Genomic DNA, 12,131 nt, shown 5'->3' on the forward strand with positions numbered 1-12,131 from the left:
AAGAGGAACACTCCTCCATTGCTGGTGGGATTGCAAGCTGGTACAACCACTTTGTTGTAAATCATTCTGGTGGTTCCTCAGAAAACTGGACATAGTACTACCACTAGATCCAGCAATACCTCTCCTGGGCATATACCCAGAAGATGTTCCAACTGGTAATAAGGACATATGCTCCACTATGTTCATATCAGCCCTATTTATAATAGCCCAAAGCTGGAAAGAACCCAGATGTCCCTCAACAGAGGAATGGATACAGAAAATGTGGTACATTTACACGATGGAGTATTACTCGGGTACTAAAAACAATGAGTTTTTAAAATTCTTGGACAAATGGATGTATTTGGAGGATATCATCCTTAGTGAGGTAACCCAATCACAAAAGAAGTCATTAGGTATGCACTCACTGATAAGTGGATATTAGCCCAGAAACCTAGAATACCCAAGATACAACTTCCAACACACAAGAAAATCAAGAAGGAAGACCAAAGCGTGGATACTTCATTCCTCCCTAGAATACGGAATAAAATATCCATGGAAGGAGTTGCAGAGACAAAGTTTGGAGCTAAGACGAAAGGATGGACCATCCATAGACTGCCCCACCCGGGGGTCCATTCCATAATCAGCCACCAAACGCAGACATTATTGCCTACACCAGCAAGATTTTGCTGAAGGGACCCTGATATAGCTGTCTCCTGTGGAGCTTTGCCAGTGCCTGGCAAATACAGAAGTGGATGCTCACAGTCATCTATAGGATGGAACACAGGGCCCCTGGTATAGGAGCTAGAGAAAGTACCCAAGAGCTGAAGGGGTCTACAACTCTATAGGTGGAACAACAATACAAACTCATCTGTACCCCCAGAGCTCGTATCTCTAGCTGCATATGTAGCAGAAGATGGCCTGGTCGGCCATCATTGGGAAGAGAGGCCCCTTGGTCTAGCAAAGTTTATATGCCCCAGTACAGGGGAATGCCAGGGCCAAGAAGTGGGAGTGAGTGGGTAGGGGAGCAAGGTGGGGGGAGGGTATAGGGGACTTTTGGGATAGCATTTGAAATGTAAATGGAGAAAATATCTAATTAAAAAATGTGGGAAAAAATAAAATAAAAGTAAAAAAAAAAAAAAAAAAAGAATTTTCTTGATAAATCCTGACTTTGAGGGCATGCTCAATGCTCATTCACGATAGAGATAAATGTTGTTTTTGCGTTTCTATTGTTTGGAGGTTGAGAGAAGAGCAGGTAGGACCTCTGACTCTGACAACCTAGGAGAAGATACTTCATATGCATGTCTGAAGCTACCAGGAGCTACAGCTCACAGAGGACCAATGCTAGATAAAGAGAAAGCATCACTGAGATAACAAGACAAACCAAGGCAAAGGTGAAATTTGATTTCACCCCAAAGGGCAATTGCCTTCACACTGTAGGAAGCGCATCTGGGATGACAGAGAGCCAGGTCTGCGGGCCAGGCCCTTCAAACACTGCCAGCAAGGCCAACTCGATGTGGAGAAAATGAGAGTTCCTTTTAGTCAAGCATGTAATCATATATTTCCAGATGAGAGGCACACACACAAAAATGATTAAAGCTTTGGGAAATTGGAACTATAGAGAGGGCGTAATGGAACTGGCCTTCCATGTCCGCAAGAAGAAAAGACTGATAAAGGGAGAAAGCCCGCAACCAGTGAGTGAAGGAATGCAGGCCGCCCAAGAGCCTGAGAGCCAACTTCAGGCAAAAGCAAGGTCATTAAAAAGAGCATTGAAAGTAGACTACATGTTTTTTATTTGTTTGTTGTTTGTTTGTTATCATAACTATAACCAAGTATCTGACCAGAAGCAATTTAAGAGAAAGAGAATTTATTTTGGCTCCTGGTTTCGGGGTACAGTCCCGTGAGGATGTGAGGCAGGCCCAGCAGTGAGAGCTTCCAACTGTGATGAGGAGAGCTTGCACACATCAAGGTGAATCAGGAAGCAGAAAAAGGCGCATGCTGAGTTCTGCTGTGCTGAGAGTTCTGCTGCCTTTCTCCTTGTCCCTTTTGTATTGAAGCCAGGACCCTAGTCCCTGGGATGGTCCCATCCACACCTGGGACAAGTCTCATTTCCTCAATTACACTGCTCTGGGAACACTTTCTCACTTTCTCGTACATACCCAGAGATGTGTCTCCAAGGTTATTGAAACCCCAGCTGCCATCACAGTGAACACTAAGTACCACACTTGGTATTTAAGCAAGATCTTCAAATCTTTGAGTTGGTAAGCCCCAGGACCCTCAGACCCATCCCCAGTATGAAAAAGGTCTTGAGTTTGTCTAGAAACTTTGAAACTCGGTTACCCTTTCTTTCTAGGTTGGATTGATTGGTAGTTCAGAAGGACTCCAATGGATGACTTCAGGATTGCAGTTTATGGCCCCTTGAGCACCACTCAAGTCAGAAAGATGACAGTAGTGTGGTGAGAATTAGCAGCAGTCAGCCCAGCTTCCTCGGTGAGCATCTAGATGCTGTCATAGGCCTACATCATCTTCCCAAAGAACAGGTCATCCTGGAGTCCATCCACTCCATATAATAAGTGACCTTCTTGTTTCTATAAATGAGATCACCTTTGTACAGTCACCCAAGAGTGACACTTCAGAGTTATCTCAAACACACCTGCCTCCACTACTCCTCTGGTAGTCTGCAATCTGCCATTCAGTCTTCGTTATTATCCCCCCCACACACACACCGCCTCCAGAGGGGGAGGGAATCCTAGTTCATGCCATCATTAACATACACCAATGTAAACAAAACAACAACAACAAAAATCTAATAAGAAATAAGACTCAAGCCCTCATGCTCTAAGTTCAAGGTCATTTTTAAACAGGCTTTCTTTTCCTGCATGGGGGTTTTATTCTCTGAAGTATTAGCATTCTTCTACCAGTTGAGTCAACAGTTCAGGTTATTCATTTACTTATCCAACAACACATGACAAGAACAGTCCCTCTTTTCACTGATCTATTCTACTTACCAAAAAGTCTTACGTGGGTTTATCAGTACAAAAAAGGTAAATAAAATATGATGTCTTCATATAATGAATAGAACACCAGTGAAAAGAACCAGCTACAGTCACACAGATCAGTCTAGACAGCAGATAAAGATGTGTGATTAGAACGAGACATGAAAGTATATGCTGTGTGGTTTGTTTACATGAAGTTTAAGAATAGGCTACAATGTGATAGATGTGAGAATTACAGTAATTTATAGGGGATAATAACTGGATGTACGGGGTACTTGAATTATTCTTTAGGTTAATCTAGACACATTTAAATGTGTGTTAAGGTTTGCATACCTTACAGTATACACAACTGTATATAAGTTATAGTCTGGGCTTCCACAAGGAGAGGGGGAGGAAAGAAGGAGGAGGAAAAGGAAGTAAGGAGGAAGAGAGAATGTTGAGCAATTCACAGCATCATATCTTATGGGTCCAAGCTTCTTGGCATGCCTTTGAAGGCCTTCCACAATCTATCAATAACCCAGTCTTTTAAATGAAAGTCCAGTCATCTCTCCAATCAGATGTGTGTCCACTCACTTGTGTATGATTTCACTGAACAGAATTTATGGTTTCTTATTTTCTTCTTCCTCTACAGTCAGACCTTAGCTACCTAGAATTTAATTCTCTCTGCATCCAAACTTTAATCATACTTGAATGCCCAACCTTGTTCTTAGGGACCTCTTTTTTTGATCATTGTGAGTTGATAAGAGACGTTAAAGTTTTAACTCCTGGCATGCCATCTGGAAGGTTTGTGAAAATGTCATTAGTTAATTGGGGTGCTACTGAATCCATATTTGGTGGGCCCTAAACTTAATGACTGGTCTTAAATGTCTTAAAAGAAGATGCACAAACTCATGGACAGAAAAATTTTATGTAAAGATGAATACAGATATTGGACCAATGTCTGTAAGCCAAGGAACACCAAGGCAAAAAAAAAAAAAAAAAAAAAAAAAAACCCAAACCACTAGAAATTAGGGGAGAAAAACAAGTGAAGATCCCCTTAGAGCCATAAAGTGGTAAGATCTCTATTTTAGATTTCTAGGCTCTAGAACTGTGAAAGAACACATTTCTTTTCTCTAAACAGTCTAGTTTACAGTAGTTTCCTACAATAGCCCTGGGAAAATAATATATTAATCTTACCCATAATAACCTCATAATTCTTAGCTTCTAGTTCCTATATTCTAGACAGAGTTCTTGGTGTTTTTGGTAGCCAACCTCTTATATTGTCCACACAAATCTTAAGCAAATAGATAGGATGTCTTTGTAAAGTCCCTTCCCATATTGGCAGGACTGGCCTATGTCACAAGTAGTATACTATGAAAGTGATGCATTATTTCTAAGCGTAGGTATTAAGGGACATTGAAGATTTTGTCTTACTTCCTTATTGAAATCAGCATCCTGTCCCTGTCATACTCAGGAGGTCCTATGAAGTTCACCTACCAACAATGGCATGATGAGCATCATGCCAGTTATCAGATATGGCCGCACACCACCTGTAGTCAGCACTTGATAACCTTGAGATAGGGAGATCACAAGTTAAAAGCTAACCTAGGCTACAGACTGAGGCCCTGTCTTGAAAAGACAAAATTTAACTAATTAATTAATATAAATCAAACTCACCATTGTGAGTGGGCATAATTCAGCCCAGCCAAACCTGTTGATAACTATAATCCTGGCTACATCTTGCTTCTTCAGCCTTGTAAGGTCTTAAACTAGTCTTGGACTCCAATGAACAAAATTTATATGAGATTACAAAGATCTATTCTAAAATACTACATTTTGGTTTTTTTTTTTTACAGCAGTGTATAAAGGATATAACTCCTATCAAACATCTTATTCTTTCTTTGTAAGTTCTTGACTACTCAACTACATTGTAAATTATATCATTTTCATTTAAAGTTGAGGATCATTTGTATCCATATCCTTATGCACCATGCCTTCTGAATGCATGTGAAGGAACAGGTATGGACAGTAAAGCTGGCTAGACAGACTTGTAGAATACTGTGGAGAACTGACAAGAACACCTCTTATTTAAGGACCATTCATGAACTCTTCTCTCATAGCGAAATGCCCTCAGAAGGCTGAATCTGAAACTATTTTGACGTCTTCCTTCTTTCCCTCCCACCCCCCTTCCCTGCCTCTCTAGTGTTGTTGGCTTCTGAAATGTAGGTCACCTCCAGTGGCATGACCTAATTAGGAGATGTAATTTAACAGGGGGGAAAAATAATAAAAGAAATCCTTTGGGATGGCAGGTTTGAAACAAAGAAAAGTGGTTCTTCCCCCTTTTTTTTTTTTTGCAATAGCTTCCTGACTTGAGATACCTTCATCTAAGCCCCAGGCTACAGTTTTCAAAGCACAAAGCAAAAAGGTAGAAGTGTGTTCAGAGCATCTGGAAATGATGAATTTATAATGACCACATTATATGTGGGAAGAGCAGCCTTTACCTCACTAAAGAGGCTCAGTGGGGCTGCTTCTTGGCAGCACAGCAGTGGGACTTTGGAGAAAGCACTATTGCTGATGGAAAGCATCACACACTCTAAAGACCTAAAGAGACCTTCCGGCTCCTCTAATCCAAGCCCTCAGGAAGTGCCAGAACACCTGTTGCATTTGAAGCGCAATAAATGTCCTTAAGCAATGTATCTAAACAATATAAACAACAGAGCTGGGTCCCCTCTCTTCCCATGTGTGGCACTCCTATTTTTAAGAAGACAAAATAGGTAAGCAAGCTAAACAAATTTTAAAATTTCATTACAAAATTAAGTTCTGGGGGATGTCATTGGGCCAGGTTGGACTCTGTCCAACTCCCTTGCCTCTTCCTCTCAGGGACATAATGCTTTGTTCCTGTAAAATGTGCTTAAGTGCTTTCTGAATCACCCTAGAAACACTTGACTACACTGATCATAATTGAATACATTATTAATTCTTTCTTTGAAACCTGATATCCCATGTTTATCATTAGGCAGCCAACAAAACTCAAAAGCATAGAGTATGCATGACTTAGTGGCTGACATTTATCAAGGAGAAAACTATTACACTGTTCTACAGAGATATAGAAAGTCAAAGTAACTTACCTAACAATCAAATGGCTAATAAGAAATGTTCTAGTTTTCTTTCTATTGCTTAGATAAACACCATGACCAAAAGTAACTTGGGGATACAAAGATTTATTTGCTATAAATGTCCAGAACAGACCATCTTTCAGGGAAGTCAAAGCAGAAACTGTGGGAAAAGCAGAGGCAGGAACTATGAAGGGGTGCTGCTTACTGGCTTGCTCTTCATGACTTGCTCAGCCTGTTTTCTTATACACCCCTAGGTCTACCTACCCAGGGGTTCCACTCTGCCACATCAATCATAACATATGCCCACAGGCCAACCTGATGGAGGTAATTTCTCAATTGAAATTGCTTTGGGGGGGGGGGGGGGGAGTATGTCTAGGTTTGTGTCAAGTTGACAAAAACTAACCAGAGAAAGTAAAGGCAAGAAGTAAAATCAAGTAATCTGACTACAGAAATGGTGATCTTCACTTCCCTGCATGACCTTAAATGAATTATAAATCCTTAGTTCCCATCCTCAAGATCAGTGGGCATTTAAATACATTGTAGACAGCAGGTCCATTTCTCAGCATCAGGGGAAGAACTCTGACCATATTTTATCTTCTATTCACTCCATTATTCCCACAGGAAATGTCATGCTTCTGCATGAACCAGTGGTTCAACTACTGGTGACAGTCCCACTCCCCAAGGAGCGAAAGGACATCAGAATTGGCTACCATTTCCCAAGCATCCTGGATCTGGTAAGTACAATCACGAGGTGGGAGGTGGGGGTTCTTATCTCCTGTTCAGTAAGAATTAGTATGCCCAAAAGATGGTGCTGCTCAGAATAATGAGACCCCACCACACATATCTTGACTTACAAAGCCTGGGGTCATGTCAACAGAGTCAAACCAAGGAGAAATGTGACTGCCACTCTCCCAGTTCACTGAGCACTTGTCCTCTTAAGGTGAGGGTGTCATTCACAGAGAAATGCACCCTTGTTGCTTCCCAGAGCTACAGAACTGTGACCCTTCAGGTCTCACCAGGGGAAGGAACAGGCCATGAAACATAGAACTCCAAGGCCCTCCCTAAAGAAACGTGTTTCAGGTACAATAGGTTTTGAGGGAGGTCAAGTTTGAAAGTGTTCACACGAACAGTTAGGAGAATGACAGTCATAGGAAATACAGACCAACCTGTAAGCCAGCTACCTTACTGTAAAGAATTGAGGAAAAAAAGATCTTTCTTCCTACCCTCCTGAGGTACAAAACAAATTGCAAACACCCATTTCCAGAATCTTCCTTTCAAAGGACTCTAAAGCTATTGTATTCATCTGTGAAGCAATTTATGCTCAGGGCATTGCTGAAAGCACCAGGGCATTTGGCTGGCAATTAATTGTGTTTAACAGATGACTGTGGTCAAGGGAAGAGAAACAATCAAAAGGACCCAGTCAAAACTAGTCTTCCCAGGGTGATACCAAGTGATGTATCCTTGAGCAACTGCAAAGGCTCAGAGGGAGAAGGCTGAGACACAGGAGAATAGATTTCACTAAAATGACCCAGCAAATCACTAAGGGAGCAAAAAAAGCTAACAATAATGGCAGTCCCTCAAGAGATGAGCATCCAGAATACTTCCACATATTATCTAGAGTAGACAGTTTCTCACAGAAAGAAAAAGATGTGTCACAGAAAAATATGTCCTGGAAAAAATACACAGTAAAGTTGACTATGAGAGAGTCCCAATATCATATTTAATGGGCACAGATTTTCTAGTAACAATTATCAATGTGCTGGAAATACCAAATGAAACTGTGGCTAAAATAATCACGGTGCCTGGAACGACAATGCCACATCCAAAAGAGACCCCTCCTTTGCACACGTATATGTTGTTAAACCAAATGGAAATTGCAACTGCAGTAAAAATTACTGGACAATCAATGGAAGACTTGAGCTGACAGAAAAAAAATGAATACCTAACCTATGTGATTGATAGAGTTTATATAATCTAAAGAACTAGAGCCTCCAAGAAACAGAACATCATCCTATTGCACCGAGGGTAGCAGTTCTCAGCCTCTGGGTCACACCCCTTGAATGAACCTTTCACAGGAGTCTTCTAAAACCACCAGGAAACATGGATATTTGCACTATTATTCATAACAGTAGCAAAATTACAGTTATGAAGTAGCAATGAAAATAATTTTATGGTTGGGAGTCACCACAACATGAGGAACTGTATTAAAGGGTCACAGCATTAGGAAGGTTGAGAACCACTGTTCTAAGGGTGTCAATATATGCTAATAGAAAGTTCAGAAAAAGAAGAAAGTGAAGCAACAGGAAAAAAATATCTGAAAAATAATGGCTGAAAACACTGATCTAAAAATTCAGAAATGTCAGTAAACTCCAGGAAGAACAGAGACACCCACACACTTGGTAAAAATCAAAAGCTAAAGAGAAAACCCCAACAAAATTACAGAATTCCCAACAATGGAGGTCAGGAGACAGGAAGATATTACTTAAAGTATCAAAACAACCAGGACTCCAAGCTGGCTTTCAAAATTGAAGGCAAAATAAATATTTGTTGAGAGAATTTGTTTCTAGCTGTCTTTCTTTCAAGTATTACTTGTAGCACTGAAGGAAGTTTTTCAGGCTAAGAGCAAGTTACCAAAGACAAATCCATACTAGGAGGTAAACAGTGCTGAAAGTAATTATACAATTATAAAAAAAAACATTATAAATGCATCCTCCTTTTCTCCCTTAATTGATTTAAAGCTTACTTGTGTAGGACACTATGTAGATAATGTATTATGGAACCTATAATATAAAGAAAAAGTGATGTATTTGTCAATAATAACACAAAGGAGGTGTGATAGGGAAAATGCAAGCTTACTGAGCCAAGAAAATCACTCCAGATGGTAAGTGTAATGTACAGAAACAAGTGAAGAGAAGCAGAAATGATAAAGGAGAACACACATGAGTATCACTCTGCTTGCCCTCCTTCTTCTGGTAGCTTATTTAGAAGGCATAAGATTATGTGAAATAATACCATCAACAGCATAACATTAGGTTTATTTGTAATACTCATGGATACAATGTATAAATTAATAACACTCCCCAACAGAAAGGAAACATAGTCATACAGGAATTTTTCTGTGTTTCACTGGAATTGACTTAATATAAATCTGAAGTCATTCCCGATGAGTTAAGATGCAGATGATCCCAAGAGAAACTCCTAAGAAAATAACTTTTGAAAGGCATATTAATCAAGGAAGCTGAAGGTATTATACACTCATCAAAGTCAGTAGGATTGTACACATAGAGATTGCTGGTCCAAACTATAAACTTTAGTTAATGATCAATCCTGAATCACAGATTACAACCCATGTACCCCAGTAAAGCAAACTATTAATGGAAAATATGATAGTGAGAGATGGACTATATAGGAAAGTTAATGATAATAAAAGAACTTAAAGTCCTTAACTAGTGATTTATTTAAATCACTAAAGAAACTAAAATAAGATATTAGGAAAGGTTCACTTAATGTTTAGAATGAAAGAAAGAAGAAAGGAAGGAACAGAAGGAAGGGAAGGAAGGAAGGAGGAGGAGAGAAGAAAGGAGGAAGGAAGGGAGGGAGGAAGGAAGGAAGGAAGGAAGGAAGGAAGGAAGGAAGGAAGGAAGGAAGGAAGGAAAAGGACAGCACAGAGAACAGAAAATAAGGGTTGAAGAGATGACCCAACAATATACAATGATTTGTAAAGGACCCAAATTTGGTTCCTACACCAGGCAGCTCACAAGTACCTATAACTCCAACTTGAAAGGGGGTGGTTCTAATGGTAAGGTCCTGTTCCCAATTGGTTCTTGATCTATCAGTCAAGATGCCTGGGGCCAATTACTGGGAAGAAAGAAAGTGGCAGGACTTCCAGGTTCCCAGAGGGAAGGAAAGAAGATGCGGGAAAAGAGAGAGTAGTTTTCACCATGCTTTGGAGGGAGAAAGCCATGTGAGATCTCAGGCCATATGCCGCTTCTCCAGAAGGGAGGTTAGGATGTTGAGCTGGGACTATAGTAACTGAGCAACTAAAGTTGAGGGCAGATGTAGGGTGCCGAGCTAAGAGTATTGGAAAGGGTACACTAGCTGTGGTAGATTAGAAGCACCCAGCAATTGAACCAAGAAGGCAGGTTGAGATTGAGCAATGTGTGTGTCTGTGTTTTTCATCTGCGGATCTAATATTCTTTGGGCAGGGGTTGGTAGCTCAGTCTGCCCAGAGCTTAAAGTGAGGTAGCAAAAGCTACATGCTACACCAATTCTGGGAGATCCAATACCAATGCACTCATATGTGCATGTACATGTGGCTAAAATAAAAGCACAAAGAACAACTGCATGCTCTATAGAAGACCCACTTTAAATCAAAATATTAAAATATATTGAAAGACAAAAGGCAAAAAAAAAAATCACACAACAGCAGCCAGAAGAAAACTGGATTATCAATACTTGTTTAAGACAAATCATTTTAAAGCAAAAATGTTTCTAGAAACAGAGGAGGACATCTTGTAATGACTAAAGAATCCAGGGGCTGGGGAAATGGCTCAGTCAGGAACTAAAGTGTTTGCTCTGCAAACATAAGGAACTGCATTTGGATCACCCACCCCCAAAAAAGCACACAAAATGCCTGGCAGGCCAGGGAGCCTGTAACCCCAGCACTGGGGAAGAGGCTAGGACAAGGGGACCCCTGGGACTCACTGGGAAACCAGTGTCACCCAAAACAGGAAGGTCTAGGTTCAGAGAGAGATCTTGTCCAGATAAACAGACAGATAGACAAACAGACAGACAGCTAAATGGATGATTAATGGAGGTAGATAGATTGATGGAGATAGATAGATAGATAGATAGATAGATAGATAGATAGATAGATAGATAGATAGATAGATAATAAATGACATGAAAGTGGTAGAGGAAGACACCCAAGATCAGCCTCTGGCCTCTACATTAATATGCACAGAGGAAGCATGTGCGGGCACATATGCACAAACACACTCTTGTTCTTTTCTTTTTAATTAAAAAAAAAGAATTCCTCTATCAGTAATATTTAACAATTTGGGGGTAATGTGTACTTAACAGAAGAGCAGCAAATTGTATGGAGCCAAACTGACAGAAATGAAGGGAGAAATGATTCAACAACAGTAATAAGGAACTAAAGGACCCCACTTTACATAATGGATAAAATCCTAGGCAGAAGACCAGCCAAAAAGAAAAAGGCTTCGACCAAGCAGACTGGCAAGTATTTGAGCCCCACTCTATCCCACAGAAAAGCAGTTTCTTCTCAGGGGCTTATAGGTAGGTGTAAATTGTATCTTCATTCATGTACTTTTAAACTCACGGGCATCCTACAAACATCTAACCAGTACTCTTCAAAACCATGACATTAAATGAATAATAATAATAAATAACTTTGAAGTCTGAGAGACTTTCACAATTCAGGAGTGTTTATGAATATACCCTCAAATCTGTGGGGTACCCTGGAAAGGCTTTTGCAACAGAAAAGAGGCATTTAGGGGAAAAACCTAATGAAATCTGTTGATTTTAGCCAATCCCTATTGCCAGTGCTGGTTCTTCATTAACGTACACAGTTATCCAAGATGATGTCAAGCAGGGAAGCCATGTAAAAACTACACAAAAGCTCTGCATTGTCTTTGCGAGTTGTTTGTAAACCCAGTGGCATTTTTGAATGCCTATTTAATTTTTTTTTAAAGAAATCAGTACCCTAAATTATTTTTCAGGAGTTGGCTTTAGAATCCATCCGAACTCTCAGTTCCACGAAGGATGATTAGGGGTGGATGCTGATAAATAAGACAGGAAGAGGAGAAACAAGAAAGATTGAGCCTTGGCAGCAGCTAACACTTGGGAAGTTACAAAGAAGCAACTAGAAAGGAGGGAGGGGCCTGGCTGGCAGATGGTACTGATGCTGGGCATGAAGTAGGAAATACTCGAGGAACAAAGAAAGCAAGAGCAGGAGTCCTCAACAAAAGATTGATACCTCTTTCTCTACAGACAAAATTCTAAGTCACTATCCACCTTCCAGAACACCAGAGAAGATGCAGAT

The sequence above is a fragment of the Mus caroli genome, unplaced genomic scaffold (assembly GCF_978045245.1).
Source record: "Mus caroli unplaced genomic scaffold, Mus_caroli_1 scaffold_1, whole genome shotgun sequence".
NCBI classification, from domain to species: Eukaryota; Metazoa; Chordata; class Mammalia; order Rodentia; family Muridae; genus Mus; species Mus caroli.